Raw genomic sequence first — 13,731 nt, 5'->3', positions numbered from 1 at the left:
AAAACCAGAGATAAGGGGACAAATCGGACCACCCTGCCCTAGGCGTGTGGGGTGGGGCGTGTGGGGGTGGGTGTCTTTATGATAATCACCTCCAACCAACAAAAAATAACCAGACCCTAAAAAAGGAAGTAAGCCATTGAAGGTGTTATCAATAGAGATGTTAAAAGGATTTAAGTTCCCTGGTTAGCTTTCTATAAAAGACCAACCCTAAAGGCCCTGGTTGGCAACCCTATCGAGACCCCTGTCACTTTTGAGAGCCTTTTCTGTATGTTCATTTAATAAACTTCTATCACTTTACTCCATCTCCGTTGTCTTCGAAATTCGTTCTTCGACAACGTGAGACAAGAACCTAGCTCTCCCATATCATAATGAGGTAAAGGTAGTCATCAGTCATTCTAGAGGGCACTCCACGGTCCATCCTCACAGGCACGAATCAGGGGTTAAGCTCAAATTGGTCTGGGTGGTCTGGGTCAGGGCACTTGCTATGGCTTGAAGGGCAGTTTGTCTTTCCATTTGCCTGAGCTAAGAGGTAAACTAGAAGAGCTTAAGGAAAAATGTGGGACAAAGGCCAGTGAGTACAAGCAGGTGGGCAGTAAAGATCAAATCTTGGGGTCTACCCGGTAACAGGATTTGGATCTAAGACTGTTTATCCAGTAGAAAATTCCTTATGCTTTTTAACACTAGCTGCTATTTATTTAAGCCCCATGCTACATGCCCGACATTCACAGTAAACATCTAAACTCTAATTAAAACCCCATGTACTAGGCATAGTTTTCTTATCGTATGCTTGATAGAGGGATTAAGTAATCTGCCTGTGGTCATAAAGCTAAGAAGTGACGTAAGCAGACTAGGATCCAAGCCCTAGTGTTCTTGATGTGGGGAAAAAAAGGCAGAAGGAAATGTATATAAAATTAAAATCTCCTTATAACCTGAAGCCCATGGACAAACAATTTGAGATAGGCAGATTATAACATACCTCTGGGATCCTGTGAGTCTTTAGCATATGAAAGTCCTTTTGGAACTTCCTTTATCTTTACTTCCCCCAACCCCACGGTATGTATTCCCTTGCTCCTCACAACCCCCGGGCAGCAGGCCCCAGCCTCAGCAGCTCCTTCTGCTGATGGTTCCTGTCCCCGCACATTAACAAAGCCACCGTTTTGCACCAAAGATGAGTCAAGAATTCTTTCTTGGCCCACGGCTCCAGACCACACCAGCATTTCAAAAACTATATCATTCTGACTCCAAAACTTAAGAAGTTTTCACCATTAGCTCTTTTGAGAGTTTGAGACCCAAAGACTTAGTTTATGCTGACATCCCAGAAATTTCTCAGCTGCCAGATGGGGACCCCTGCCACCATTCTCCTAGTAGATCTAGGTTGGATAGAATACTAGATGCATCCAGTGTCTCTCCAGATACAACCCTATTTATTATTTATTTATTATTTTTATTTTTTATAATTTTTTATTATGTTATGTTAGTCACCATACAGTATATCCTTAGTTTTTGATGTAATGTTCCATGATTCACTACTTGCGTGTAACACCCAGTGCACCATGCAATACGTGCCCTCCTTAATACCCAGCACTGGCCTATTCCATTCCCCCACCCTTTTCCCTCTGAAGCCCTCAGTTTGTTTCCCAGAGTCCATAGTCTCTCATGGTTCATTCCCACTTCTGTTTACCCCCCCTTTCTTCTTCCCTTTCTTCTCCTACCGATCTTCCTACTTCTTATGTTCCATAAATGAGTGAAACCATGTGATAATTGTCTTTCTCTGCTTGACTTATTTCACTTAGCATTATCTCCTCCACTGCCGTCCATGCCGCAGGAACTGTTGAGAACTTGTTCTTTCTGATAGCTGAGTAATATTCCATTGTATATATATGGACCACATCTTCTTCTTCTTTTTTTTAAATGATTTTTTATTATATTATGTTGGTCACCATACAGTATATCCTTAGTTTTTGATGTAATGTTCCATGATTCATTACTTGCGTGTAACACCCAGTGCACCATGCAATACATGCGCTCCTTACTACCCATCACCGGTCTATCCCATTCCCCCACCCCCCTCCCCTCTGAGGCCCCCAGTTTGTTTCTCATAGTCCTTTATTATTATTTATTAATCTGCTACATTATACCCAGTCTTTCTTGATATTTTTCTCTAATCAGTGGATAATTGAAGATTATGTTAGTAACGACATAATAACCCTGCAGCATTAAGCATTGATAAAAACTCTATGAGGAGAGAGAGAGGTGGTGCTTAATTCAATATTATATTCTTGGAGCCTAATGACTGGCAAAAAATACACACTCAGAATATTTTTGAAAGAATGAACATAGCAATTTAATAACAGTTATATTTTTTCAACTTTGAAATCATTTTTTAAAAGGNTGGCTCCTTCCACGATATAGCTACTGTGGACATTGCTGCTATGAACATTGCAGTGCATATGGCCCTTCTCTTCACTACGTCTGTATCTTTGGGGTAAACACCCAGTAGTGCAATGGCTGGATTATAGGGTAGCTCAATTTTTAACTTTTTAAGGGACCTCCACACTGTTTTCCAGAGTGGCTGTACCAACTTGCATTCCCACCAACAATGTAGGAGGGATCCCCTTTCTCCACATCCTCTCCAACAATTGTTGTTTCTTGCCTTGTCTATCTTTGCCATTCTAACTGGCGTAAGGTGGTATCTCAGTGTGGTTTTGATTTGAATTTCCCTGATGGCTAATGATTTTGAACATTTTTTCATTTGAACAAATGTAGCCATTTGTATGTGTTCATTGGAAAAGTGTCTGTTCATATCTTCTGCCCATTTTTTGATTTGTTTATTTGTTTCTCGTGTATTGAGTTTGAGAAGTTCTTTGTAGATCTTGGATACCAGTCCTTTATCTGTAGTGTCCTTTGCAAATATATTCTCCCATTCCGTGGGCTGCCTCTTAGTTTTTTTGACTGTTTCCTTGGCTGTGCAGAAGATTTTATCTTGACGAAGTCCCATAAGTTCATTTTATCTTTTGTTTCTCTTGCCTTTGGAGATGTGTCATGAAAAAGGTTGCTTTGGCCGATGTTGTAGAGGTTGCTGCCTATGTTCTCCTCTAGAATATTGATGGATTCCTGTCTCACATCAAGGTCTTTCATCCATTTGGAGTTTATTTTTGTGTATAGTGTGAGAGAGTGGTCAAGTTTCATTCTTTTGCATGTAGCTGTCCAATTTTCCCAGCACCATTTATTGAAGAGACTGTCTTCTTTCCACTGGATGTTTTTTCCTGCTTTATCAAAGATTAGTTGCCCAAAGAGCCGAGGGTCCATTTCTGGGTTCTCTATTCTGTTCCATTGGTCTATGTGTCTGTTTTTGTGCCAATACCATGCTTGGACCATGTCTTCTCAATCCAGTCATCTGTTGGAGGGCATCTCAGCTCCTTCCATGTTTTAGCTATCATGGACAATGCTGCTATGAACATTGGGGTGCATAAGGCCCTTCTCTTTACTACGTCTGTATCTTTGGGGTAAATACCCAGTAGTGCAATGGCTGGATCATAGGGTAGCTCAATTTTTAACTTTTTAAGGGACCTCCACAGTTTTCCAAAGTGACTGTACCAATCTGCATTTCCACCAACAGTGTAAGAGGGATCCCTTTTCTCCACATCCTCTCCAACAGTTGTTGTTTTCTGACTTGTGCATTTTTGCCATTCTAACTGGTGTAAGGTGGTATCTCAGTGTGGTTTTGATTTGAAATTCCCTGATGGCTAATGATTTGAACATTTTTTCACATGTTGATGCAGCCTGATTTAAGTGAGTGGTCTGTGCTTCTGCGGCTCTCCAGGTCCTGGGAGACACCCCTGCCCTTGTTACCAAGACAACAGGCCCAAAATGGAGTCACTTAGGCTAAGCCTCACATCACTGAACCAGAACTTAATTATAGTTTTGGCTCTCCCAGAAATGGAATCTTAACCCAGCCAATCAGGAACCACCTGATCAGCACTAGTTAAGTAATCTGCCTGATAGTCCCCCTCCCATCTCCCAGAGAAAAGTGACCTTGCCATAACCAATTTACTTTTTTGCTTAGTGTAACTTCCTTGTTCCCTGTCCTTTGCTTACAAATGTTTTTAATTGTATATGGCTCCTCAGAGCTCCTTTCTATCCACTAGATTGAATGCTACCCAATTCATGAATCTTTGAATAAAGCCAATAAGAGCTTTAAGATTTATTCAGTTGAATTATGTTTTTTATCACCCTTAATAAAGGCCACCCTTTACCAAGCGCTCAATAGCTCATCTGTTTTCCTCTCACCCACTGACTCGGATCAACCTGAGACAAGGAAACTGAGGGGACCCCATGAAAGAAAAGGCTGGGTTTTTTTTCCCCTTTGCTCCTTTTCCAGCTTCTATTCTTGCCGGGACCTGCACCCCCACCCCACTCTACACACGCCTTGTCATGCAAATACTATATATCACCCTGGTAAGGGAGGAAGGGTTAATGATGTCTTTGGAGTCTTCCAGCACAAGAGATAACATCTAAGGAGTGAGGGGTCAGGGTCATCATAAACGTTCTCCAAGACCACTGACTCCAAACGCCTTGACGATAAGACCCCTGGCTTCAGGGAATGAGTGGCTTTTGAAGACTCCCGGACCCTGTCCTTCTCTGACCAGTTCCTGGATGCCTAAAAGGACACATGCACCAGATCACAATCACCAATAAAAACCCCAGACCCTAAGCAAAGCTGAGACTCATGCTCTTTTCCTTTCTGAGTCTCCTGGATGCTCTGTCCATACCTCTCTCTATATATATATCTTCAGTAAACTCTGCTTTCACCTCCTGCTGGCTCATGTTTGATTTTCATCCCCAAGGACCCTCTTGGCTGGTCCTGTGGAACTTCCCCTCTCTGGGTCCCTGAACCCTGCCTGCCGGCATCAAACCCACTGAACTACTGTCGCAGCCCTAGAAAGTAAATTCTATTATTAGCACTAGTTTATAGATAAGGAAACTGGGGCAGGAAGAGGTTACGGTCATGTAGCAAGTAGTAAGAGGATCTGACCAGCAGCTGCCAGGCACCAGAGCCCCTCAACGGCACACACTCTGGACAGCGGTGTTAGCTGTTTTAACAACACCATCCACAGACCGGCTATCAGGTGTCACTACTGCAATCATCAGTTATTACCTGGGAGGTTCTATTCTGTTTTACTGTGAAGATGCCCGGGCTCAGAGCAGGCATGTGATTCTGCTCAGGCTGCAGGCTGTTTTGGTGACCCAAGCACATACCTCAGGCTGACACTCAAATGCCACACCTGGGTTATGCCCCGTGGTAACTCACACTTGACTCATAGGTTGTGTCCCAGGCACATAGCTCATGAGGCAAAGATTTGCATGCAGGAAGTTTGCTGGAGACACATCTAAGGGCAGCAGGCAGGAATGGGCACAGAGAGAAGCTGAGTTGCAGTTACTACTGAGGCCTCAGCTGTTCCACAAGGAGCTGTGCAACTGGGAGGAACCTGCAGAAAAGTCCCATTTGAGGTGCCGCTGAGGTGGGTGGGCCAGGCATCAACCGGTCTTGCAGGTGAGGCAGCTCCCTTCCCCCCAGGCAAGTCCTGCCAGGGGCCTCAGCTGCAGGCAATGGCTGACCGCAAAGAAAAACATGTTCTGTTCTGTGCCTTGATCACTCCACCCTCTCTCCCCACCCGCACACAGATAGTTCTTGAGCTTTCATTGTCACTTCCTCCTCATCTTTGACACACTCACAGATCTCACGGGTCTGAGCTTTCCCTCTTCTGCAATAGCTCCTCCCCTTGTTACAATAATGGTCCTTTTGAAGAAAGCCTCTCCTTTCCTAAGTCAAGATGTTTTGTATTTGACAGTATATTTGCCCAGCATAGTATGATACAGCATTGTATTTGCTGTATACGGTACTGTATACAAGTCAAGGCTGTAAACAAGTCAATACAGCATTGACAGTGAAAAACTGTACCATCTGCCCACTGTGACAGGGAGGGATCTCGCAGGCGTAATGTTGAAAGACGTCAGCCACATACTACATGAGGCCATTCTCCTGGAGCTCAGACAGGCAAAACTCATCCATGGAGTGGAAATTCAGGCTGGGGTTACATTTGGGTGTAGCCCCGGGGGGTTGGGTAGGCATCAAAGATCCTCTGTGATGTTGGTAATGTGTTACTTCTCCATAGGGGTTTTGGTTACGTGATATGTTCGCTTTGTGGAAATTCATTGAGATGTACACAGGATATGTGTGCTTTTCTTTGTGTTAGGCTTCAGTAAAAAAGTTTGCAAACAATAAACAAAAGACGAATGAACTATTCCACTGTTCGTGCTGAGCACACAGATAGCCAGGCCTTGACCTTGCGTCTCAGAACTGCTGGGGGGAGAGACCTGTTCCGTGTAACTGTCATCTGGGAGCAGGCAGGAAGAAGTGGCATTGGGCCAGGACCAGGGGACGTGCATTTCATCTGAGAGGCAGGTGCAGGAGGTGGGAGGGTGAAGAGGCTCCTTCCTGCAGAGCCAGCTGGATTTGCACCTCATCGCTGCAGGGTTCTGAATCCCTTGGTATTTCTCCTTCATCCTAAGGAAGGAAGAGATAAAAGCTGGTGATCACAGTTCCCAGAGTAACTGAGCCATCCACTGAGCTGGGACCAAGGAGGGCTGGATAGTAGGAAGCATTTCTGAGTAGAAAGTAGGGGAAAGCAGGACAGGTGGCCCAGGGAGAGAGAAAAACCATCCTTGAGGATGTGTTGCCTTGCAGAGAGGACTCCCTGGTGCTGCAGGCCTGGCTGGTGGCAGAGGCCCCAAAAGAGAGGGTCTCCCATTATCTCTGACACTGAACTTTACCTGATGGAGTGTTCCTGGAAAACAGCAGTCTTCTGACCCTCCTGTGCTCTAGGAAGTGGCTTGCTGCAAGTGTTACAGGATTTTTTTCTCCGACGGTGCTTATGGTTCTTGGTCACACCACTTTGGAGAATGAAGAGGTGGACCAGGGTGCTGGGCAGCAAAGCAAGGTTTACTGAGCGACAGCAAAGTTCCTGAGGAGGGAGGGGACCCGGGAGGGTTGCCACGGGAATTTCTAAGTCTAGGGATTTTTATGGGCTTGTTGGCGGGCTATTTTAATCTGATTAACCCTCCCTGTGCGTGTCACCTAATCAGGTTTTTGTCACCTGGGAAAGGGTGGAGGGCTCCTTCCAAGGTGGTGTAAAATCCTCTTGGGGGGGGGCTTGTGCCTGCCTGCCTGCCTTCCAACTATCCATCACAAGGAACCAGCCTTCCCCATGTGACTTGAGATGACCTTCTTATGCATCTGTGAACAAGGCCCACCCAGACTTAGAAAGACTAGCTGAACTGACCAATCTGGACAAAATGTTAACTTGAGTTTACTAAACTTCAGTCAGCTTTCTCCCGCCCACAGTCCCCCAGACCTCGACCACCCTTGAGCAAACTTTGAAATGGCTCCTTCCCACTACCAGGATTCCCTGATGAACTGTCCTACTGTGTCAACTCATCCCACCCCATACCTCACCTCATTCCCAGTTCTATCTAGTCCTCTCTACTTCTGCCTATGAAAGAAGAGCCCTGGGGTGCTTGGGTGGCTCTCTCCCTTAGGTGTTTGGCCCTTGATCTCAGCTCCAGGCTCCACCCCACCCCGCCCCCACCTCAGAGTCATGAGTTCAAGCCCCACTAGGGGCCACATAAGGGGTGTGCAGCTTACATTAAAAAAAAAAAAAGGCCCCTCAACAAAGTAGAAATAGAAGGGAAATTCCTCAGGCTGATGAAGTTCATGTACGAGACTACAGCAAACTTCATGCTTATCGTGAAAGACTGAATGTTTCCTTCTAAGTTTTGGAGCAAGACCAGGATATCTTCAACATTTCAACACAGTACTGGTAGTGAGAAAAAAGGTTGAAGGCATCAGACTGGAAACAAAGAAGTAAAACAGTCTTTTTAAAAAGTTGTTACTTATATTTCAGTTAACATACAGTGTAATATTAATTTCAGGTGTACAATATAGCGATTCAACACTTCCATATAACACCCAGTGCTCATCCCAACATATACACTCCTTAATCCCCATCACCTGTTTAACCCATCCCCCGACCAACCTCCCCTCTGATAACAATCAGTTTGTTCTCTTTATTTAAGAGTCTATTTCTTGGTTTGCCTTTCTGTCTCTATTTCCCCTTTGCTCATTTATTTTGTTTCTTAAATTCCACAGATGAGTGAAGTCATATGGTATTTGTCTTTCTCTTACTTATTTTGTTTGGCATAATACTCTCCAGCTCCATCTACGTCTGCAAATGGCAAGATTTCATTCTTTTTTATGGTTGAGTAATATTCATATATATATATATATATATATATATATATATATATATATTTCTCTGTATACACTTCTTCTTTATCCATTCATCTGTTAACGACACTTGGGCTGTTTTTATAATTTGGCTACTGTTGATAATGTTGCTATAAACTACCCTCAGATCCAGCAATAGAACTACTAGGTATTTACCCAAAGTATACAAAAATGCTAATTCAAAGGGATACATGCACCCCGATGTTTATAAAACAGTCTTTATTAGCAGACAAGCAGACTTGCATCAAATCTCAGCAGACTTTCCTGTAGAAATTGACCAGCTTCTTTGAAAAATGATATAGAAATGCAATAGACCTAGATTAGCCAGAACAATTTTGAAAAAGAATAAAGTTAGAGTACTACTTGATTTCAATATTTCTCATAAAGCTATAGTAATCGAGACGGACGGTATAAAGACAGACATATAATAGACAGTACAGAAACAGAACTTACATTAGGGTCAATTGATTTTTTCTCTTGATATTTTATTATACCTTTTTAATTCATGTAATCATCACCGAGATCAACGAATAGAGCATTACCAGCAGCCCAGAGGCGCCCCCTTGTGTTCCCTCCCAGTCAATACCCCCACTACCCTCAAATGTTATCACAGTCCTGATTACTAACACCTAGAATAGTTTTTGAGCTTTACAAATATAGAATCACCTAGTATATATTCTTTGGTGTCTGAATTGCTTTCCTTAATATTATATTTTTGAGATTTATTCATGTTTTTACATGCAATAGTATGTTTTCTTTGCTGCATTTTTTAGTTGAGATAAAATTCATGGATCGTGAAATTCACCTTTTAAAAGTGTACAATTCAGTTGTTTTTAGTATATGTTATGTAGAGTATGTTTTTAGTATATTCATAACATTGTGCAGCCATCACCACTATTAAATTCCAGAACATTTTCATTACTCCAAAAAGATACACTGTCGCTCTCCCCATGAGCTGTCATTTCCCACTCCCTCTAACCCCGAGCCCCTGGCAACCACTGATCTACTTCTGTTTCTACGGAATTGCCTCTTCTGGATAGTTTATAAATGTAGAATCCTACAATTCTTTGTGTCTGGCTTGTTTCACTTGGCATAGTGTTTTTGAGGATTATTCATATTATACTATATATCAGTTCAGTCCTGTTCATGGCTGAATAATAATATTTCATTGTATGGATATGCCACATTTTGTTTACCCATTCATTTTTTTACTATTATGAATAACGTTACTACGAACATTTGTGTACAAGTTTTTAGGTGAACACATGTTTTCTATTTTGGGGGGTATATACCTGGGAGTGGAATTGCTGGCTATAGTATAGTATAGTATAAACACTATGTTTGACAATTTGCAATAGCAAAGTTAAACTTGCAACCTAGCAATTCCATTCCTATCATTTATTGTGAAATTTCCAGAAAAAGCACATCCTTACAGACAGGTAGCAGGTAAGTAGTGTTTGCCCCTGAGGAAGAAAGCCAGGATTGACTGCAAATGGACATGTGGGGAATGTCTATTTATAGTCAAGGAACTGTCCTAAAAGTGGATTCAAATAATGGGTGCAGAACTCTGAACATTGACTAAAAAATCATTGAACTGCACACTTAATAATGAGTGAATTTTACTGCATATAAATTATACCTCAAAAAACTGTCATGAAACACTAAGACAAAACAAAACAGAAAAATCAAAACACAACGAGGAAGCAGTTGTTTTCTAGGGAATGGCACAGGTGACGACTGTAGTTTGCAAAATAATTTCAGTGACCCAGAGACATCCTGTCTACATAATGCTTTAATGTATCTCAGGACACATGTAACTTGCATCTTGAAAATTGAACTTATTGATTATATTGGTTGTATAGGCAATAAAGATACGACTAAATTTAAAGAAATCATGTGGTTTACCCCAAAGATACAGATGTAGTGAAGAGAAGGGCCATATGCACCCCAATGTTCATAGCTGCATTGTCCACAATAGCCAAATCATGGAAGGAGCCGAGATGCCCTTCAACAGATGACTGGATTAAGAAGCTGTGGTCCATATATACAATGGAATATTACTCAGCTATCAGAAAGAACGAATTCTCAACATTTGCTGCAACATGGACGGCACTGGAGGAGATAATGCTAAGTGAAATAAGTCAAGCAGAGAAAGACAATTATCATATGATTTCTCTCATCTATGGAACATAAGAACTAGGATGATCGGTAGGGGAAGAAAGGGATAAAGAAAGGGGGGGTAATCAGAAGGGGGAATGAAACGTTAGAGACTATGGACTATGAGAAGCAAACTGAAGACTTCAGAGGGGAGGGGGTGGGGGAATGGGATAGGCTGGTGATGGGTCATGAGGGCACGTATTGCATGGTGCACTGGGTGTTATACGCAACTAATGAAGCATCGAACTTTACATCAAAAACCAGGGATGTACTGTATGGTGACTAACATAATATAATAATAAAATAAAAAAAAAAGAAATCATGTGGCTATTGTAAGATTGGAGAAGTTGGATGGGGTGATGGAAGCCATCCAATCCAAAGTTGCCAAAATGAAAAGCTTGCCATGGGATAAATTTCAGAAGTGAAAGGTGCATGTCACAGAAATGAAATGTGGATGCATAAAATGATCGAATTTATGGTGAAAATAAGTATGTCCACCCCATGGTGTGTCTGCATGAGGTGCGGGGGCTGGGGGGTGGAGTGGAGGGGCTTTCGCCATTTATTTCCTCTATCTTTTTAAACTAGAAAAAAGAGCTTTTGTTTCTGAGCACTCAGGGTTGCAGAACAGTTGTGGTGTTGAGTGTGGTCTGTCACTGTCAGGGTGGTCTAGAGCAAGTAGGCTTCATCTGGAGGTCCTGGGCTTCTTATCCATAGAAAGGGTGATAGTAGTGCCTTCCTTATAGGGTGGTGGGGAGGGTTAAAGGACTAGTATGTGCAAAGCCCAAGTCAGGACTGAGAAATGCTTACTGAATCAGCAGATGTGTCAGGGAAGGAAGCTCTGTTTTAGGCCCAGAAAGCAGGGAGCAAAGGAGACGGAAGGACCCTGCTCTCCTGCATTTACAGGGAGGGAGGAAGAGCAATGGAAGACACAATATGCAGCCCCAAAACGATGAAGAGTGCTCAGTGATGCAGTGGGGGTGAAAGGGGACATCTGAGGTCTGACCAGATCAGAAGGGTAGTGGAAGACAAAAGCTGAAGAGGCTGGGGGTGCTGGGCTGAGGTCGGTGTGATTATCAACAACAATAATGATACAAAGAAAACAAGAAGTGTTGGGAGTTGGCCCATTTCCTGCAGCCTAAACTTCTGTTTTTCTTTTAACTGATAGAGCATTTGTAAAGCAAGTGGCCCAGAGCCTGGCACTCTTGAAGCTATTTTAGGAGCTTCCCAGGTGGGATGCGATGCCCAGGGAGGGTTGAGGTTACCCTGGGTTCCTCTGGAACCTGCTCCTCAGGCCTCAGCCCCTGCTTCTCCCCCTCCCTCAGCCACAGCCCCTTTTGCACCCTGCCTCCCAACAGGGCTTGTTAATGCCAAAGTTTCTAACAAATGCACTGCCATGGAGGCAAGCATCCCTCAGGAATCATAACAAGGACCTTGGTCTTGCCGAGAAACTTACTGAGCCTGCAAATCCATTGGAGGGAGTGGATGTAAGCCAAGCTCGTTGGCTGCTCCCAGTGGGAGAAGTCCCTGAGCCTCCAGCTGGCCTGGAGCCAGATGGCCTTGGCAACAGTTCCAGGGAGACCTGCCAGGTCTCCAGGGCACAGCACAGTGTTACTGTTCCCATTGCAGAAGCAGGAACTGCCCTTTTCTGCTGGACCCTTCCTCTGCTGGCCTGAAATGTCCTCCAGCATTCCTTACTTGGCCTGTACCCCACAGCCCTTACTTCTCTCCTGGATGGGCTGTTTGATGGGGCATGACCTTGGTCATCCACTCTCGGGGTTGGTCTAGGGATGGAAGCGAGCTTGGTGTGTTCGTGGGTTCCCAAAACTTGACTGAATGTAAGTACTGCTTCTCAGATAGGATAGAATGAAGCAGATGCCAAAAGAGGGACAGAGAAGATACTGAAGGAGTGGGAAAGTGGCATCTTCCACCTGGGGACTCCAAGCAGCTTTCTGGAGAAAGTTTAGACCAGCTCCCCACTTCATCTGACCTGGAGGTGGGTGCTGGGCTCAGGTCCCTTGGACCTTGGCCTACTCTAGGAATGGACCTGAGAGTGCTGAGGTCTCTTGAAAAAGTGACTTTTGTTCACCAGTGCTCTAGCTCAGCACAGAGGCAGAGCCCAGACTTGGAGAGGCCCATCATGAGTCGAGCATCCAAGGGGAAGCCAGACGGGGTTGGTCACTGACCATTTAGAAATCCATGAGGATTCAGTTACAGGGCTGCATGGTACTGAGAGACCACAGGCAGAACCCTGAGCAGAGTGGGGAGCTGCTCTGTGACTGGAGCCAGTAGCACCCATCTGAGACTCTTTCTCACATCTTAAAATGAGAAGGTAGAGTGGGGTGATCTCAAAAGGTCTCTTCCGACTCTGAAATACACTGTTTTCATGGCATTTAGGTTTGTCCTGTTTCCAACATCTTTGCTGAAGATCCTGCCCATCATCAGGGTGAGTTAAGGTCAAGATAAAGAGGGTATTTTCTGGACTGCTTTTAGTACAGTTAGAGAAGGTGGCCCATGTGACATGTGATGAGGCACCCACCCCCAAATGCTTCCCAAGTACCCCTTCCTGGCATTGTTTTTCCTACCGAGTTGATCTCTGAAGCCCTTGGCCTGGGCCTGGGACATATTCGGAGTTCAGAGATGGAGCTGTTTGTCATCAGATCTCTCCTAACCACTGGCTCCCTTGCCCTAGGTTGGAACAAAGCTGGCAATTGTCTCAGAAGGACCCATAGGGGCATCCTTGAAGACAGGGAGAACATGAGGAGACCAGGCTCCCTACCTACTCCCATTTTGATAGAATTGGGGTGAGTTTGCCAGAAAAGCCCTCATTAGACAGGCCTCAAAGTCAAGAATTCAAGGAAGCAAAATGAATGGTGTAAAGTACGACGGTGAATGGGAAGGGACTGTAGAGGTTATTTTTTCAAATGCCTACAGCATACCCTGCTTCCAGTTTTCACAAGTGAGGAGACCAGGAGTAGAATGAATGTTAGGCTAACCATGGACCATCTCTCTCCTCCAGCCTCTGTGAAGGCGAGGTGGTGGGAATGTTCCTTATCTGGGTAGTAACTGACTTCCTTCCTTCCTGATCACCTGCCTCCATGCCCTGATTTAAAACCACCGGTTTGGGATTTCATGCCTAGAACTGATCAGACTCCACAGTACATTTTTTTTTAATTTTATTTTATTATATTGTGTTAATCACCATACAGTACATCCCCAGATTCCGATGT

This window comes from Ailuropoda melanoleuca, chromosome 3 (genome assembly GCF_002007445.2).
Source record: "Ailuropoda melanoleuca isolate Jingjing chromosome 3, ASM200744v2, whole genome shotgun sequence".
NCBI classification, from domain to species: Eukaryota; Metazoa; Chordata; class Mammalia; order Carnivora; family Ursidae; genus Ailuropoda; species Ailuropoda melanoleuca.
The sequence above is the reverse complement of the archived record's forward strand: the minus strand, read 5'-3'. Positions refer to the sequence as shown.